Source organism: Corvus hawaiiensis, chromosome 10 (genome assembly GCF_020740725.1).
Source record: "Corvus hawaiiensis isolate bCorHaw1 chromosome 10, bCorHaw1.pri.cur, whole genome shotgun sequence".
Classification (NCBI taxonomy): Eukaryota; Metazoa; Chordata; class Aves; order Passeriformes; family Corvidae; genus Corvus; species Corvus hawaiiensis.
The window spans coordinates 2,767,316-2,785,976 of record NC_063222.1 but is presented as its reverse complement, the minus strand read 5'-3'; the positions used below and the strand labels follow the sequence as shown (position 1 = coordinate 2,785,976).

The 18,661-nt window shown below is 61.6% G+C and overlaps 8 non-coding genes across 8 annotated transcripts; all 8 read right to left on the bottom strand.

The window, feature by feature from the left end:
* Positions 1–2,119: 2,119 nt before the first annotated feature.
* Positions 2,120–2,238, bottom strand: LOC125331186. The gene has a single exon (XR_007205889.1). It is a non-coding gene; the product is annotated as a 5S ribosomal RNA (ribosomal RNA).
* Positions 2,239–4,795: 2,557 nt separating this feature from the next.
* LOC125331185 lies at positions 4,796–4,914 on the bottom strand. The gene has a single exon (XR_007205888.1). It is a non-coding gene; the product is annotated as a 5S ribosomal RNA (ribosomal RNA).
* Positions 4,915–7,008: 2,094 nt separating this feature from the next.
* On the bottom strand, positions 7,009–7,127 carry LOC125331184. The gene has a single exon (XR_007205887.1). It is a non-coding gene; the product is annotated as a 5S ribosomal RNA (ribosomal RNA).
* Positions 7,128–10,002: 2,875 nt separating this feature from the next.
* On the bottom strand, positions 10,003–10,121 carry LOC125331183. The gene has a single exon (XR_007205886.1). It is a non-coding gene; the product is annotated as a 5S ribosomal RNA (ribosomal RNA).
* Positions 10,122–11,043: 922 nt separating this feature from the next.
* On the bottom strand, positions 11,044–11,162 carry LOC125331182. The gene has a single exon (XR_007205885.1). It is a non-coding gene; the product is annotated as a 5S ribosomal RNA (ribosomal RNA).
* A 2,557-nt stretch (positions 11,163–13,719) lies between these two features.
* LOC125331181 lies at positions 13,720–13,838 on the bottom strand. The gene has a single exon (XR_007205884.1). It is a non-coding gene; the product is annotated as a 5S ribosomal RNA (ribosomal RNA).
* Positions 13,839–15,932: 2,094 nt separating this feature from the next.
* Positions 15,933–16,051, bottom strand: LOC125331179. The gene has a single exon (XR_007205882.1). It is a non-coding gene; the product is annotated as a 5S ribosomal RNA (ribosomal RNA).
* Positions 16,052–16,973: 922 nt separating this feature from the next.
* Positions 16,974–17,092, bottom strand: LOC125331178. The gene has a single exon (XR_007205881.1). It is a non-coding gene; the product is annotated as a 5S ribosomal RNA (ribosomal RNA).
* Positions 17,093–18,661: the final 1,569 nt, after the last annotated feature.

Genomic DNA, 18,661 nt, shown 5'->3' with positions numbered 1-18,661 from the left:
CCACCAGGTCTGTCCTCGGCAACAGTGGAACCTGCAGCCAGACCTGGACCCACACAAGCCACGCCAGCCGCACGAGCTATGCAAGCATCCACAGTCGTGGACACCAGCGCCGCCGTCGGCAACAACAGAACCTACAGACAGACCCAGCACCACACAAGCCACAAAAGCCACGCAAGCTACGGGAGCATCAACAGTCATGGCCACCGGGTCTGCCCTTGGCAACAATGGAACCTGCAGCCAGACCCAGAGCCACACAAGCCACACAAGCCACGCCAGCCACACGCGCATCAACAGTCATGGCCACTTGCTTCGCCCTTGGCAACAACGAAACCTGCAGCCAGACCCAGCACCACACAAGCCACACATGCAACGCCAGCCACGCAAGCTACGTGAGCATCACCAGTCATGGCCACTGGGTCAGCCCTCGGCAACAACGGAACCTGCAGCCAGATCCACAGCCACGCCAGCCACGCCAGCCACGCCAGCCGCGCCAGCCACGCGAACTACATGAGCATCAACAGTCATGGCCACTTGCTTCGGCCTTGGCAACAACGGAACCTGCAGCCAGACCTGGCACCACACAAGCCACACAAGCCACGCCAGCCACGCAAGCTACGTGAGCATCAACAGTCATGGCCACCAGGTCTGTCCTTGCCAACAACGGAACCTGCAGCCAGACCCAGAGCCACACAAGCCACTCAAACCATGCCAGCCACGCGAGCTACGGGAGCATCAACAGTCATGGCCACTTGCTTCACCCTTGGCAACAACGGAACCTGCAGCCAGACCCAGCACCACACAAGCCACACAAGCCACGCCAGCCGCGCAAGCTACAAAAGCTACGGGAGCATCAACAGTCACGGCCACCAGGTCTGCCCGCGGCAACAACGGAACCTGCAGCCAGACCCAGAGCCACACAAGCCACACAAGCCACGCCGGCCACGCAAGCTACGCAAGCTACGGGAGCATCAACAGTCATGGCCACTTGCTTTGGCCTTTGCAACAACAGAACCTGCAGCCAGACCCAGCACCACACAAGCCACACAAGCCACGCCAGCCACGTGAGCTACGTGAGCATCAACAGTCATGGCCACCAGGTCTGCCCGCGGCAACAACGGAACCTGCAGCCAGACCCAGAGCCACACAAGCAACTCAAACCACGCCAGCCACGCGAGCTACGGGAGCATCAACAGTCACGGCCACCAGCGCCGCCGTCGGCAACAACGGAACCTGCAGCTGGACCCAGAACCACACAAGCCTCACAAGCCCCGCCGGCCACGCGAACTACGTGAGCATCAACAGTCATGGCCACTTGCTTCGGCCTTGGCAACAACGGCACCTGCATCCAGACCAAGCACCACGCAAGCCACACAAGCCACGCCAGGCACGCGAGCATCAACAGTCATGGCCACCAGGTCTGTCCTCGGCAACAGTGGAACCTGCAGCCAGACCTGGACCCACACAAGCCACGCCAGCCGCACGAGCTATGCAAGCATCCACAGTCGTGGACACCAGCGCCGCCGTCGGCAACAACAGAACCTACAGACAGACCCAGCACCACACAAGCCACAAAAGCCACGCAAGCTACGGGAGCATCAACAGTCATGGCCACCGGGTCTGCCCTTGGCAACAATGGAACCTGCAGCCAGACCCAGAGCCACACAAGCCACACAAGCCACGCCAGCCACGTGAGCCACACGAGCATCAACAGTCATGGCCACTTGCTTCGGCCTTGGCAACAACGGAACCTGCAGCCAGAGCTGGCACCACACAAGCCACGCCAGCCACACAAGCTACGGGAGCATCAACAGTCATGGCCACGGGGTCTGCCCTTGGCAACAATGGGACCTGCAGCCAGACCCAGCACCACACAAGCCACACAAGCCACGCCAGCCGCGCAAGCTACAAAAGCTACGTGAGCATCAACAGTCATGGCCACCAGGTCTGCCCGCGGCAACAACGGAACCTGCAGCCAGACCCAGAGCCACACAAGCCACGCCAGCCACACAAGCCCCATGAGCCACGCGAGCCACGGCCACCGTGGCCCTCGTGCCCCTTTGCTCATGTGCCCAAACAAAACAAGGCACCTCTGTCGCAGTCCCCGGAAGACAGCAAAAGAAGCCTACAGCACCCGGTATTCCCAGGCGGTCTCCCATCCAAGTACTAACCGGGCCCGACCCTGCTTAGCTTCCGAGATCAGACGAGATCGGGCGTTCTCAGGGTGGTATGGCCGTAGGCACCCCTCAGCCCCACAGCAGCGCTCTCCAGCACACGCCAGCGCCTTCCTGCCCTGCCCCAATGCCGCCCGCACCCGGCACACGGCCGCCAGCGCCGCCCTCGGCAACAACGGAACCTGCAGCCAGACCAAGCGCCACACAGGCCACACAAGCCACGCCGGCCACGCCAGCCACGCGAGCATCAACAGTCATGGCCACTTGCTTTGGCCTTTGCAACAACAGAACCTGCAGCCAGACCCAGAGCTGCACAAGCTACTCAAGCCACGCCAGCCGCACGAGCTATGCAAGCATCCACAGTCATGGCCACCAGCACCGCCGTCAGCAACAACAGAACCTACAGACAGACCCAGCACCACACAAGCCACAAAAGCCACGCCAGCAACGCAAGCTATGTGAGCATCAACAGTCATGGCCACCGGGTCTGCCCTTGGCAACAATGGAACCTGCAGCCAGACCCAGCACCACACAAGCCTCACATGCAATGCCAGCCACGCAAGCTACGGGAGCATCAACAGTCATGGCCACCGGGTCTGCCCTCGGCAACAATGGAACCTGCAGCCAGACCCAGAGCCACACAAGCTACTCAAGCCACACCAGCCACGTTAGCTACACGAGCATCAACAGTCACGGCCACCAGCGCTGCCGTCGGCAACAATGGAACCTGCAGCCAGACTCAGAGCCACACAAGCCACACAAGCCACGCCAGCCACGCCAGCCACACGCGCATCAACAGTCATGGCCACTTGCTTCGCCCTTGGCAACAACGGAACCTGCAGCCAGACCCAGCACCACACAAGCCACACATGCAACGCCAGCCACGCAAGCTACGTGAGCATCACCAGTCATGGCCACTGGGTCAGCCCTCGGCAACAACGGAACCTGCAGCCAGATCCACAGCCACGCCAGCCACGCCAGCCACGCCAGCCGCGCCAGCCACGCGAACTACATGAGCATCAACAGTCATGGCCACTTGCTTCGGCCTTGGCAACAACGGAACCTGCAGCCAGACCTGGCACCACACAAGCCACACAAGCCACGCCAGCCACGCAAGCTACGTGAGCATCAACAGTCATGGCCACCAGGTCTGTCCTTGCCAACAACAGAACCTGCAGCCAGACCCAGAGCCACACAAGCCACTCAAACCATGCCAGCCACGCGAGCTACGGGAGCATCAACAGTCATGGCCACTTGCTTCACCCTTGGCAACAACGGAACCTGCAGCCAGACCCAGCACCACACAAGCCACACAAGCCACGCCAGCCGCGCAAGCTACAAAAGCTACGGGAGCATCAACAGTCACGGCCACCAGGTCTGCCCGCGGCAACAACGGAACCTGCAGCCAGACCCAGAGCCACACAAGCCACACAAGCCACGCCGGCCACGCAAGCTACGCAAGCTACGGGAGCATCAACAGTCATGGCCACTTGCTTTGGCCTTTGCAACAACAGAACCTGCAGCCAGACCCAGCACCACACAAGCCACACAAGCCACGCCAGCCACGTGAGCTACGTGAGCATCAACAGTCATGGCCACCAGGTCTGCCCGCGGCAACAACGGAACCTGCAGCCAGACCCAGAGCCACACAAGCAACTCAAACCATGCCAGCCACGCGAGCTACGGGAGCATCAACAGTCACGGCCACCAGCGCCGCCGTCGGCAACAACGGAACCTGCAGCTGGACCCAGAGCCACACAAGCCTCACAAGCCCCGCCGGCCACGCGAACTACGTGAGCATCAACAGTCATGGCCACTTGCTTCGGCCTTGGCAACAACGGCACCTGCATCCAGACCAAGCACCACGCAAGCCACACAAGCCACGCCAGGCACGCGAGCATCAACAGTCATGGCCACCAGGTCTGTCCTCGGCAACAGTGGAACCTGCAGCCAGACCTGGACCCACACAAGCCACGCCAGCCGCACGAGCTATGCAAGCATCCACAGTCGTGGACACCAGCGCCGCCGTCGGCAACAACAGAACCTACAGACAGACCCAGCACCACACAAGCCACAAAAGCCACGCAAGCTACGGGAGCATCAACAGTCATGGCCACCGGGTCTGCCCTTGGCAACAATGGAACCTGCAGCCAGACCCAGAGCCACACAAGCCACACAAGCCACGCCAGCCACGTGAGCCACACGAGCATCAACAGTCATGGCCACTTGCTTCGGCCTTGGCAACAACGGAACCTGCAGCCAGACCTGGCACCACACAAGCCACGCCAGCCACACAAGCTACGGGAGCATCAACAGTCATGGCCACGGGGTCTGCCCTTGGCAACAATGGGACCTGCAGCCAGACCCAGCACCACACAAGCCACACAAGCCACGCCAGCCGCGCAAGCTACAAAAGCTACGTGAGCATCAACAGTCATGGCCACCAGGTCTGCCCGCGGCAACAACGGAACCTGCAGCCAGACCCAGAGCCACACAAGCCACGCCAGCCACACAAGCCCCATGAGCCACGCGAGCCACGGCCACCGTGGCCCTCGTGCCCCTTTGCTCATGTGCCCAAACAAAACAAGGCACCTCTGTCGCAGTCCCCGGAAGACAGCAAAAGAAGCCTACAGCACCCGGTATTCCCAGGCGGTCTCCCATCCAAGTACTAACCGGGCCCGACCCTGCTTAGCTTCCGAGATCAGACGAGATCGGGCGTTCTCAGGGTGGTATGGCCGTAGGCACCCCTCAGCCCCACAGCAGCGCTCTCCAGCACACGCCAGCGCCTTCCTGCCCTGCCCCAATGCCGCCCGCACCCGGCACACGGCCGCCAGCGCCGCCCTCGGCAACAACGGAACCTGCAGCCAGACCAAGCGCCACACAGGCCACACAAGCCACGCCGGCCACGCCAGCCACGCGAGCATCAACAGTCATGGCCACTTGCTTTGGCCTTTGCAACAACAGAACCTGCAGCCAGACCCAGAGCTGCACAAGCTACTCAAGCCACGCCAGCCGCACGAGCTATGCAAGCATCCACAGTCATGGCCACCAGCACCGCCGTCAGCAACAACAGAACCTACAGACAGACCCAGCACCACACAAGCCACAAAAGCCACGCCAGCAACGCAAGCTATGTGAGCATCAACAGTCATGGCCACCGGGTCTGCCCTTGGCAACAATGGAACCTGCAGCCAGACCCAGCACCACACAAGCCTCACATGCAATGCCAGCCACGCAAGCTACGGGAGCATCAACAGTCATGGCTACCGGGTCTGCCCTCGGCAACAATGGAACCTGCAGCCAGACCCAGAGCCACACAAGCTACTCAAGCCACACCAGCCACGTTAGCTACACGAGCATCAACAGTCACGGCCACCAGCGCTGCCGTCGGCAACAATGGAACCTGCAGCCAGACTCAGAGCCACGCCAGCCACGCCAGCCGCGCCAGCCACGCGAACTACATGAGCATCAACAGTCATGGCCACTTGCTTCGGCCTTGGCAACAACGGAACCTGCAGCCAGACCCAGCACCACACAAGCCACACAAGCCACGCCAGCCACGCAAGCTACGTGAGCATCACCAGTCATGGCCACTGGGTCAGCCCTCGGCAACAACGGAACCTGCAGCCAGATCCACAGCCACGCCAGCCACGCCAGCCGCGCCAGCCACGCGAACTACATGAGCATCAACAGTCATGGCCACTTGCTTCGGCCTTGGCAACAACGGAACCTGCAGCCAGACCTGGCACCACACAAGCCACACAAGCCACGCCAGCCACGCAAGCTACGTGAGCATCAACAGTCATGGCCACCAGGTCTGTCCTTGCCAACAACGGAACCTGCAGCCAGACCCAGAGCCACACAAGCCACTCAAACCACGCCAGCCACGCGAGCTACGGGAGCATCAACAGTCACGGCCACCAGCGCCGCCGTCGGCAACAACGGAACCTGCAGCTGGACCCAGAGCCACACAAGCCTCACAAGCCCCGCCGGCCACGCGAACTACGTGAGCATCAACAGTCATGGCCACTTGCTTCGGCCTTGGCAACAACGGCACCTGCATCCAGACCAAGCACCACGCAAGCCACACAAGCCACGCCAGGCACGCGAGCATCAACAGTCATGGCCACCAGGTCTGTCCTCGGCAACAGTGGAACCTGCAGCCAGACCTGGACCCACACAAGCCACGCCAGCCGCACGAGCTATGCAAGCATCCACAGTCGTGGACACCAGCGCCGCCGTCGGCAACAACAGAACCTACAGACAGACCCAGCACCACACAAGCCACAAAAGCCACGCAAGCTACGGGAGCATCAACAGTCATGGCCACCGGGTCTGCCCTTGGCAACAATGGAACCTGCAGCCAGACCCAGAGCCACACAAGCCACACAAGCCACGCCAGCCACGTGAGCCACACGAGCATCAACAGTCATGGCCACTTGCTTCGGCCTTGGCAACAACGGAACCTGCAGCCAGAGCTGGCACCACACAAGCCACGCCAGCCACACAAGCTACGGGAGCATCAACAGTCATGGCCACGGGGTCTGCCCTTGGCAACAATGGGACCTGCAGCCAGACCCAGCACCACACAAACCACACAAGCCACGCCAGCCGCGCAAGCTACAAAAGCTACGTGAGCATCAACAGTCATGGCCACCAGGTCTGCCCGCGGCAACAACGGAACCTGCAGCCAGACCCAGAGCCACACAAGCCACGCCAGCCACACAAGCCCCATGAGCCACGCGAGCCACGGCCACCGTGGCCCTCGTGCCCCTTTGCTCATGTGCCCAAACAAAACAAGGCACCTCTGTCGCAGTCCCCGGAAGACAGCAAAAGAAGCCTACAGCACCCGGTATTCCCAGGCGGTCTCCCATCCAAGTACTAACCGGGCCCGACCCTGCTTAGCTTCCGAGATCAGACGAGATCGGGCGTTCTCAGGGTGGTATGGCCGTAGGCACCCCTCAGCCCCACAGCAGCGCTCTCCAGCACACGCCAGCGCCTTCCTGCCCTGCCCCAATGCCCCCCGCACCCGGCACACGGCCGCCAGCGCCGCCCTCGGCAACAACGGAACCTGCAGCCAGACCAAGCGCCACACAGGCCACACAAGCCACGCCGGCCACGCCAGCCACGCGAGCATCAACAGTCATGGCCACTTGCTTTGGCCTTTGCAACAACGGAACCTGCAGCCAGACCCAGAGCTGCACAAGCTACTCAAGCCACGCCAGCCGCACGAGCTATGCAAGCATCCACAGTCATGGCCACCAGCACCGCCGTCAGCAACAACAGAACCTACAGACAGACCCAGCACCACACAAGCCACAAAAGCCACGCCAGCAACGCAAGCTATGTGAGCATCAACAGTCATGGCCACCGGGTCTGCCCTTGGCAACAATGGAACCTGCAGCCAGACCCAGCACCACACAAGCCTCACATGCAATGCCAGCCACGCAAGCTACGGGAGCATCAACAGTCATGGCTACCGGGTCTGCCCTCGGCAACAATGGAACCTGCAGCCAGACCCAGAGCCACACAAGCTACTCAAGCCACACCAGCCACGTTAGCTACACGAGCATCAACAGTCACGGCCACCAGCGCTGCCGTCGGCAACAATGGAACCTGCAGCCAGACTCAGAGCCACGCCAGCCACGCCAGCCGCGCCAGCCACGCGAACTACACGAGCATCAACAGTCATGGCCACTTGCTTCGGCCTTGGCAACAACGGAACCTGCAGCCAGACCCAGCACCACACAAGCCACACAAGCCACGCCAGCCACGCAAGCTACGTGAGCATCACCAGTCATGGCCACTGGGTCAGCCCTCGGCAACAACGGAACCTGCAGCCAGATCCACAGCCACGCCAGCCACGCCAGCCGCGCCAGCCACGCGAACTACATGAGCATCAACAGTCATGGCCACTTGCTTCGGCCTTGGCAACAACGGAACCTGCAGCCAGACCTGGCACCACACAAGCCACACAAGCCACGCCAGCCACGCAAGCTACGTGAGCATCAACAGTCATGGCCACCAGGTCTGTCCTTGCCAACAACGGAACCTGCAGCCAGACCCAGAGCCACACAAGCCACTCAAACCACGCCAGCCACGCGAGCTACGGGAGCATCAACAGTCACGGCCACCAGCGCCGCCGTCGGCAACAACGGAACCTGCAGCTGGACCCAGAGCCACACAAGCCTCACAAGCCCCGCCGGCCACGCGAACTACGTGAGCATCAACAGTCATGGCCACTTGCTTCGGCCTTGGCAACAACGGCACCTGCATCCAGACCAAGCACCACGCAAGCCACACAAGCCACGCCAGGCACGCGAGCATCAACAGTCATGGCCACCAGGTCTGTCCTCGGCAACAGTGGAACCTGCAGCCAGACCTGGACCCACACAAGCCACGCCAGCCGCACGAGCTATGCAAGCATCCACAGTCGTGGACACCAGCGCCGCCGTCGGCAACAACAGAACCTACAGACAGACCCAGCACCACACAAGCCACAAAAGCCACGCAAGCTACGGGAGCATCAACAGTCATGGCCACCGGGTCTGCCCTTGGCAACAATGGAACCTGCAGCCAGACCCAGAGCCACACAAGCCACACAAGCCACGCCAGCCACGTGAGCCACACGAGCATCAACAGTCATGGCCACTTGCTTCGGCCTTGGCAACAACGGAACCTGCAGCCAGACCTGGCACCACACAAGCCACACAAGCCACGCCAGCCACGCAAGCTACGTGAGCATCAACAGTCATGGCCACCAGGTCTGTCCTTGCCAACAACGGAACCTGCAGCCAGACCCAGAGCCACACAAGCCACTCAAACCATGCCAGCCACGCGAGCTACGGGAGCATCAACAGTCATGGCCACTTGCTTCACCCTTGGCAACAACGGAACCTGCAGCCAGACCCAGCACCACACAAGCCACACAAGCCACGCCAGCCGCGCAAGCTACAAAAGCTACGGGAGCATCAACAGTCACGGCCACCAGGTCTGCCCGCGGCAACAACGGAACCTGCAGCCAGACCCAGAGCCACACAAGCCACACAAGCCACGCCGGCCACGCAAGCTACGCAAGCTACGGGAGCATCAACAGTCATGGCCACTTGCTTTGGCCTTTGCAACAACAGAACCTGCAGCCAGACCCAGCACCACACAAGCCACACAAGCCACGCCAGCCACGTGAGCTACGTGAGCATCAACAGTCATGGCCACCAGGTCTGCCCGCGGCAACAACGGAACCTGCAGCCAGACCCAGAGCCACACAAGCAACTCAAACCACGCCAGCCACGCGAGCTACGGGAGCATCAACACTCACGGCCACCAGCGCTGCCGTCGGCAACAACGGAACCTGCAGCTGGACCCAGAGCCACACAAGCCTCACAAGCCCCGCCGGCCACGCGAACTACGTGAGCATCAACAGTCATGGCCACTTGCTTCGGCCTTGGCAACAACGGCACCTGCATCCAGACCAAGCACCACGCAAGCCACACAAGCCACGCCAGGCACGCGAGCATCAACAGTCATGGCCACGGGGTCTGCCCTTGGCAACAATGGGACCTGCAGCCAGACCCAGCACCACACAAGCCACACAAGCCACGCCAGCCGCGCAAGCTACAAAAGCTACGTGAGCATCAACAGTCATGGCCACCAGGTCTGCCCTCGGCAACAACGGAACCTGCAGCCAGACTCAGAGCCACACAAGCCACGCCAGCCACACAAGCCCCATGAGCCACGCGAGCCACGGCCACCGTGGCCCTCGTGCCCCTTTGCTCATGTGCCCAAACAAAACAAGGCACCTCTGTCGCAGTCCCCGGAAGGCAGCAAAAGAAGCCTACAGCACCCGGTATTCCCAGGCGGTCTCCCATCCAAGTACTAACCGGGCCCGACCCTGCTTAGCTTCCGAGATCAGACGAGATCGGGCGTTCTCAGGGTGGTATGGCCGTAGGCACCCCTCAGCCCCACAGCAGCGCTCTCCAGCACACGCCAGCGCCTTCCTGCCCTGCCCCAATGCCCCCCGCACCCGGCACACGGCCGCCAGCGCCGCCCTCGGCAACAACGGAACCTGCAGCCAGACCAAGCGCCACACAGGCCACACAAGCCACGCCGGCCACGCCAGCCACGCGAGCATCAACAGTCATGGCCACTTGCTTCGCCCTTGGCAACAACGGAACCTGCAGCCAGACCCAGAGCTGCACAAGCTACTCGAACCATGCCAGCCACGTGAGCTACGTGAGCATCCACAGTCATGGCCACCGGGTCAGCCCTCGGCAACAATGGCACCTGCAGGCAGACCCAGAGCCACACAAGCAACGCCGGCCACGCGAACTACATGAGCATCAACAGTCATGGCCACTTGCTTCACCCTTGGCAACAACGGAACCTGCAGCCAGACCTGGCACCACACAATCCACATGAGCCACGCCAGCCGCACGAGCTATGCAAACATCAACATTCATGGCCACCAGCGCCGCCGTCGGCAACAACAGAACCTGCAGCCAGACCTGGCACCACACAAGCCACACAAGCCACGCCAGCCATGTGAGCTACGGGAGCATCAACACTCATGGCCACCTGGTCTGTCCTTGCCAACAACGGAACCTGTAGCCAGACCCAGAGCCACACAAGCCACACAAGCCACGCCAGCCATGTGAGCTACGTGAGCATCAACAGTCATGGCCACCAGGTCTGCCCTCGGCAACAACGGAACCTGCAGCCAGACCCAGCGCCACACAAGCCACACAAGCCACGCCAGCCACACAAGCCCCATGAGCCACGCGAGCCACGGCCACCGTTGCCCTCGTGCCCCTTTGCTCATGTGCCCAAACAAAACAAGGCACCTCTGTCGCAGTCCCCGGAAGACAGCAAAAGAAGCCTACAGCACCCGGTATTCCCAGGCGGTCTCCCATCCAAGTACTAACCGGGCCCGACCCTGCTTAGCTTCCGAGATCAGACGAGATCGGGCGTTCTCAGGGTGGTATGGCCGTAGGCACCCCTCAGCCCCACAGCAGCGCTCTCCAGCACACGCCAGCGCCTTCCTGCCCTGCCCCAATGCCCCCCGCACCCGGCACACGGCCGCCAGCGCCGCCCTCGGCAACAACGGAACCTGCAGCCAGACCAAGCGCCACACAGGCCACACAAGCCACGCCGGCCACGCCAGCCACGCGAGCATCAACAGTCATGGCCACTTGCTTTGGCCTTTGCAACAACAGAACCTGCAGCCAGACCCAGAGCTGCACAAGCTACTCAAGCCACGCCAGCCGCACGAGCTATGCAAGCATCCACAGTCATGGCCACCAGCACCGCCGTCAGCAACAACAGAACCTACAGACAGACCCAGCACCACACAAGCCACAAAAGCCACGCCAGCAACGCAAGCTATGTGAGCATCAACAGTCATGGCCACCGGGTCTGCCCTTGGCAACAATGGAACCTGCAGCCAGACCCAGCACCACACAAGCCTCACATGCAATGCCAGCCACGCAAGCTACGGGAGCATCAACAGTCATGGCCACCGGATCTGCCCTCGGCAACAATGGAACCTGCAGCCAGACCCAGAGCCACACAAGCTACTCAAGCCACACCAGCCACGTTAGCTACACGAGCATCAACAGTCACGGCCACCAGCGCTGCCGTCGGCAACAATGGAACCTGCAGCCAGACTCAGAGCCACACAAGCCACACAAGCCACGCCAGCCACGCCAGCCACACGCGCATCAACAGTCATGGCCACTTGCTTCGCCCTTGGCAACAACGGAACCTGCAGCCAGACCCAGCACCACACAAGCCACACATGCAACGCCAGCCACGCAAGCTACGTGAGCATCACCAGTCATGGCCACTGGGTCAGCCCTCGGCAACAACGGAACCTGCAGCCAGATCCACAGCCACGCCAGCCACGCCAGCCACGCCAGCCGCGCCAGCCACGCGAACTACATGAGCATCAACAGTCATGGCCACTTGCTTCGGCCTTGGCAACAACGGAACCTGCAGCCAGACCTGGCACCACACAAGCCACACAAGCCACGCCAGCCACGCAAGCTACGTGAGCATCAACAGTCATGGCCACCAGGTCTGTCCTTGCCAACAACGGAACCTGCAGCCAGACCCAGAGCCACACAAGCCACTCAAACCATGCCAGCCACGCGAGCTACGGGAGCATCAACAGTCATGGCCACTTGCTTCACCCTTGGCAACAACGGAACCTGCAGCCAGACCCAGCACCACACAAGCCACACAAGCCACGCCAGCCGCGCAAGCTACAAAAGCTACGGGAGCATCAACAGTCACGGCCACCAGGTCTGCCCGCGGCAACAACGGAACCTGCAGCCAGACCCAGGGCCACACAAGCCACACAAGCCACGCCGGCCACGCAAGCTACGCAAGCTACGGGAGCATCAACAGTCATGGCCACTTGCTTTGGCCTTTGCAACAACAGAACCTGCAGCCAGACCCAGCACCACACAAGCCACACAAGCCACGCCAGCCACGTGAGCTACGTGAGCATCAACAGTCATGGCCACCAGGTCTGCCCGCGGCAACAACGGAACCTGCAGCCAGACCCAGAGCCACACAAGCAACTCAAACCACGCCAGCCACGCGAGCTACGGGAGCATCAACACTCACGGCCACCAGCGCCGCCGTCGGCAACAACGGAACCTGCAGCTGGACCCAGAGCCACACAAGCCTCACAAGCCCCGCCGGCCACGCGAACTACGTGAGCATCAACAGTCATGGCCACTTGCTTCGGCCTTGGCAACAACGGCACCTGCATCCAGACCAAGCACCACGCAAGCCACACAAGCCACGCCAGGCACGCGAGCATCAACAGTCATGGCCACCAGGTCTGTCCTCGGCAACAGTGGAACCTGCAGCCATACCTGGACCCACACAAGCCACGCCAGCCGCACGAGCTATGCAAGCATCCACAGTCGTGGACACCAGCGCCGCCGTCGGCAACAACAGAACCTACAGACAGACCCAGCACCACACAAGCCACAAAAGCCACGCAAGCTACGGGAGCATCAACAGTCATGGCCACCGGGTCTGCCCTTGGCAACAATGGAACCTGCAGCCAGACCCAGAGCCACACAAGCCACACAAGCCACGCCAGCCACGTGAGCCACACGAGCATCAACAGTCATGGCCACTTGCTTCGGCCTTGGCAACAACGGAACCTGCAGCCAGAGCTGGCACCACACAAGCCACGCCAGCCACACAAGCTACGGGAGCATCAACAGTCATGGCCACGGGGTCTGCCCTTGGCAACAATGGGACCTGCAGCCAGACCCAGCACCACACAAGCCACACAAGCCACGCCAGCCGCGCAAGCTACAAAAGCTACGTGAGCATCAACAGTCATGGCCACCAGGTCTGCCCTCGGCAACAACGGAACCTGCAGCCAGACTCAGAGCCACACAAGCCACGCCAGCCACACAAGCCCCATGAGCCACGCGAGCCACGGCCACCGTGGCCCTCGTGCCCCTTTGCTCATGTGCCCAAACAAAACAAGGCACCTCTGTCGCAGTCCCCGGAAGACAGCAAAAGAAGCCTACAGCACCCGGTATTCCCAGGCGGTCTCCCATCCAAGTACTAACCGGGCCCGACCCTGCTTAGCTTCCGAGATCAGACGAGATCGGGCGTTCTCAGGGTGGTATGGCCGTAGGCACCCCTCAGCCCCACAGCAGCGCTCTCCAGCACACGCCAGCGCCTTCCTGCCCTGCCCCAATGCCCCCCGCACCCGGCACACGGCCGCCAGCGCCGCCCTCGGCAACAACGGAACCTGCAGCCAGACCAAGCGCCACACAGGCCACACAAGCCACGCCGGCCACGCCAGCCACGCGAGCATCAACAGTCATGGCCACTTGCTTTGGCCTTTGCAACAACAGAACCTGCAGCCAGACCCAGAGCTGCACAAGCTACTCAAGCCACGCCAGCCGCACGAGCTATGCAAGCATCCACAGTCATGGCCACCAGCACCGCCGTCAGCAACAACAGAACCTACAGACAGACCCAGCACCACACAAGCCACAAAAGCCACGCCAGCAACGCAAGCTATGTGAGCATCAACAGTCATGGCCACCGGGTCTGCCCTTGGCAACAATGGAACCTGCAGCCAGACCCAGCACCACACAAGCCTCACATGCAATGCCAGCCACGCAAGCTACGGGAGCATCAACAGTCATGGCCACCGGGTCTGCCCTCGGCAACAATGGAACCTGCAGCCAGACCCAGAGCCACACAAGCTACTCAAGCCACACCAGCCACGTTAGCTACACGAGCATCAACAGTCACGGCCACCAGCGCTGCCGTCGGCAACAATGGAACCTGCAGCCAGACTCAGAGCCACGCCAGCCACGCCAGCCGCGCCAGCCACGCGAACTACATGAGCATCAACAGTCATGGCCACTTGCTTCGGCCTTGGCAACAACGGAACCTGCAGCCAGACCCAGCACCACACAAGCCACACATGCAACGCCAGCCACGCAAGCTACGTGAGCATCACCAGTCATGGCCACTGGGTCAGCCCTCGGCAACAACGGAACCTGCAGCCAGATCCACAGCCACGCCAGCCACGCCAGCCGCGCCAGCCACGCGAACTACATGAGCATCAACAGTCATGGCCACTTGCTTCGGCCTTGGCAACAACGGAACCTGCAGCCAGACCTGGCACCACACAAGCCACACAAGCCACGCCAGCCACGCAAGCTACGTGAGCATCAACAGTCATGGCCACCAGGTCTGTCCTTGCCAACAACGGAACCTGCAGCCAGACCCAGAGCCACACAAGCCACTCAAACCACGCCAGCCACGCGAGCTACGGGAGCATCAACAGTCACGGCCACCAGCGCCGCCGTCGGCAACAACGGAACCTGCAGCTGGACCCAGAGCCACACAAGCCTCACAAGCCCTGCCGGCCACGCGAACTACGTGAGCATCAACAGTCATGGCCACTTGCTTCGGCCTTGGCAACAACGGCACCTGCATCCAGACCAAGCACCACGCAAGCCACACAAGCCACGCCAGGCACGCGAGCATCAACAGTCATGGCCACCAGGTCTGTCCTCGGCAACAGTGGAACCTGCAGCCAGACCTGGACCCACACAAGCCACGCCAGCCGCACGAGCTATGCAAGCATCCACAGTCGTGGACACCAGCGCCGCCGTCGGCAACAACAGAACCTACAGACAGACCCAGCACCACACAAGCCACAAAAGCCACGCAAGCTACGGGAGCATCAACAGTCATGGCCACCGGGTCTGCCCTTGGCAACAATGGAACCTGCAGCCAGACCCAGAGCCACACAAGCCACACAAGCCACGCCAGCCACGTGAGCCACACGAGCATCAACAGTCATGGCCACTTGCTTCGGCCTTGGCAACAACGGAACCTGCAGCCAGAGCTGGCACCACACAAGCCACGCCAGCCACACAAGCTACGGGAGCATCAACAGTCATGGCCACGGGGTCTGCCCTTGGCAACAATGGGACCTGCAGCCAGACCCAGCACCACACAAGCCACACAAGCCACGCCAGCCGCGCAAGCTACAAAAGCTACGTGAGCATCAACAGTCATGGCCACCAGGTCTGCCCGCGGCAACAACGGAACCTGCAGCCAGACCCAGAGCCACACAAGCCACGCCAGCCACACAAGCCCCATGAGCCACGCGAGCCACGGCCACCGTGGCCCTCGTGCCCCTTTGCTCATGTGCCCAAACAAAACAAGGCACCTCTGTCGCAGTCCCCGGAAGACAGCAAAAGAAGCCTACAGCACCCGGTATTCCCAGGCGGTCTCCCATCCAAGTACTAACCGGGCCCGACCCTGCTTAGCTTCCGAGATCAGACGAGATCGGGCGTTCTCAGGGTGGTATGGCCGTAGGCACCCCTCAGCCCCACAGCAGCGCTCTCCAGCACACGCCAGCGCCTTCCTGCCCTGCCCCAATGCCCCCCGCACCCGGCACACGGCCGCCAGCGCCGCCCTCGGCAACAACGGAACCTGCAGCCAGACCAAGCGCCACACAGGCCACACAAGCCACGCCGGCCACGCCAGCCACGCGAGCATCAACAGTCATGGCCACTTGCTTCGCCCTTGGCAACAACGGAACCTGCAGCCAGACCCAGAGCTGCACAAGCTACTCGAACCACGCCAGCCACGTGAGCTACGTGAGCATCCACAGTCATGGCCACCGGGTCAGCCCTCGGCAACAATGGCACCTGCAGGCAGACCCAGAGCCACACAAGCAACACCGGCCACGCGAACTACATGAGCATCAACAGTCATGGCCACTTGCTTCACCCTTGGCAACAACGGAACCTGCAGCCAGACCTGGCACCACACAATCCACATGAGCCACGCCAGCCGCACGAGCTATGCAAACATCAACATTCATGGCCACCAGCGCCGCCGTCGGCAACAACAGAACCTGCAGCCAGACCTGGCACCACACAAGCGACAAAAGCCACGCCAGCCATGTGAGCTACGGGAGCATCAACACTCATGGCCACCTGGTCTGTCCTTGCCAACAACGGAACCTGTAGCCAGACCCAGAGCCACACAAGCCACACAAGCCACGCCAGCCATGTGAGCTACGTGAGCATCAACAGTCATGGCCACCAGGTCTGCCCGCGGCAACAACGGAACCTGCAGCCAGACCCAGCGCCACACAAGCCACACAAGCCACGCCAGCCACACAAGCCCCATGAGCCACGCGAGCCACGGCCACCGTTGCCCTCGTGCCCCTTTGCTCATGTGCCCAAACAAAACAAGGCACCTCTGTCGCAGTCCCCGGAAGACAGCAAAAGAAGCCTACAGCACCCGGTATTCCCAGGCGGTCTCCCATCCAAGTACTAACCGGGCCCGACCCTGCTTAGCTTCCGAGATCAGACGAGATCGGGCGTTCTCAGGGTGGTATGGCCGTAGGCACCCCTCAGCCCCACAGCAGCGCTCTCCAGCACACGCCAGCGCCTTCCTGCCCTGCCCCAATGCCCCCCGCACCCGGCACACGGCCGCCAGCGCCGCCCTCGGCAACAACGGAACCTGCAGCCAGACCAAGCGCCACACAGGCCACACAAGCCACGCCGGCCACGCCAGCCACGCGAGCATCAACAGTCATGGCCACTTGCTTTGGCCTTTGCAACAACAGAACCTGCAGCCAGACCCAGAGCTGCACAAGCTACTCAAGCCACGCCAGCCGCACGAGCTATGCAAGCATCCACAGTCATGGCCACCAGCACCGCCGTCAGCAACAACAGAACCTACAGACAGACCCAGCACCACACAAGCCACAAAAGCCACGCCAGCAACGCAAGCTATGTGAGCATCAACAGTCATGGCCACCGGGTCTGCCCTTGGCAACAATGGAACCTGCAGCCAGACCCAGCACCACACAAGCCTCACATGCAATGCCAGCCACGCAAGCTACGGGAGCATCAACAGTCATGGCCACCGGGTCTGCCCTCGGCAACAATGGAACCTGCAGCCAGACCCAGAGCCACACAAGCTACTCAAGCCACACCAGCCACGTTAGCTACACGAGCATCAACAGTCACGGCCACCAGCGCTGCCGTCGGCAACAATGGAACCTGCAGCCAGACTCAGAGCCACACAAGCCACACAAGCCACGCCAGCCATGCCAGCCACACGCGCATCAACAGTCATGGCCACTTGCTTCGCCCTTGGCAACAACGGAACCTGCAGCCAGACCCAGCACCACACAAGCCACACATGCAACGCCAGCCACGCAAGCTACGTGAGCATCACCAGTCATGGCCACTGGGTCAGCCCTCGGCAACAACGGAACCTGCAGCCAGATCCACAGCCACGCCAGCCACGCCAGCCACGCCAGCCGCGCCAGCCACGCGAACTACATGAGCATCAACAGTCATGGCCACTTGCTTCGGCCTTGGCAACAACGGAACCTGCAGCCAGACCTGGCACCACACAAGCCACACAAGCCATGCCAGCCACGCAAGCTACGTGAGCATCAACAGTCATGGCCACCAGGTCTGTCCTTGCCAACAACGGAACCTGCAGCCAGACCCAGAGCCACACAAGCCACTCAAACCATGCCAGCCACGCGAGCTACGGGAGCATCAACAGTCATGGCCACTTGCTTCACCCTTGGCAACAACGGAACCTGCAGCCAGACCCAGCACCACACAAGCCACACAAGCCACGCCAGCCGCGCAAGCTACAAAAGCTACGGGAGCATCAACAGTCACGGCCACCAGGTCTGCCCGCGGCAACAACGGAACCTGCAGCCAGACCCAGAGCCACACAAGCCACACAAGCCACGCCGGCCACGCAAGCTACGCAAGCTACGGGAGCATCAACAGTCATGGCCACTTGCTTTGGCCTTTGCAACAACAGAACCTGCAGCCAGACCCAGCACCACACAAGCCACACAAGCCACGCCAGCCACGTGAGCTACGTGAGCATCAACAGTCATGGCCACCAGGTCTGCCCGCGGCAACAACGGAACCTGCAGCCAG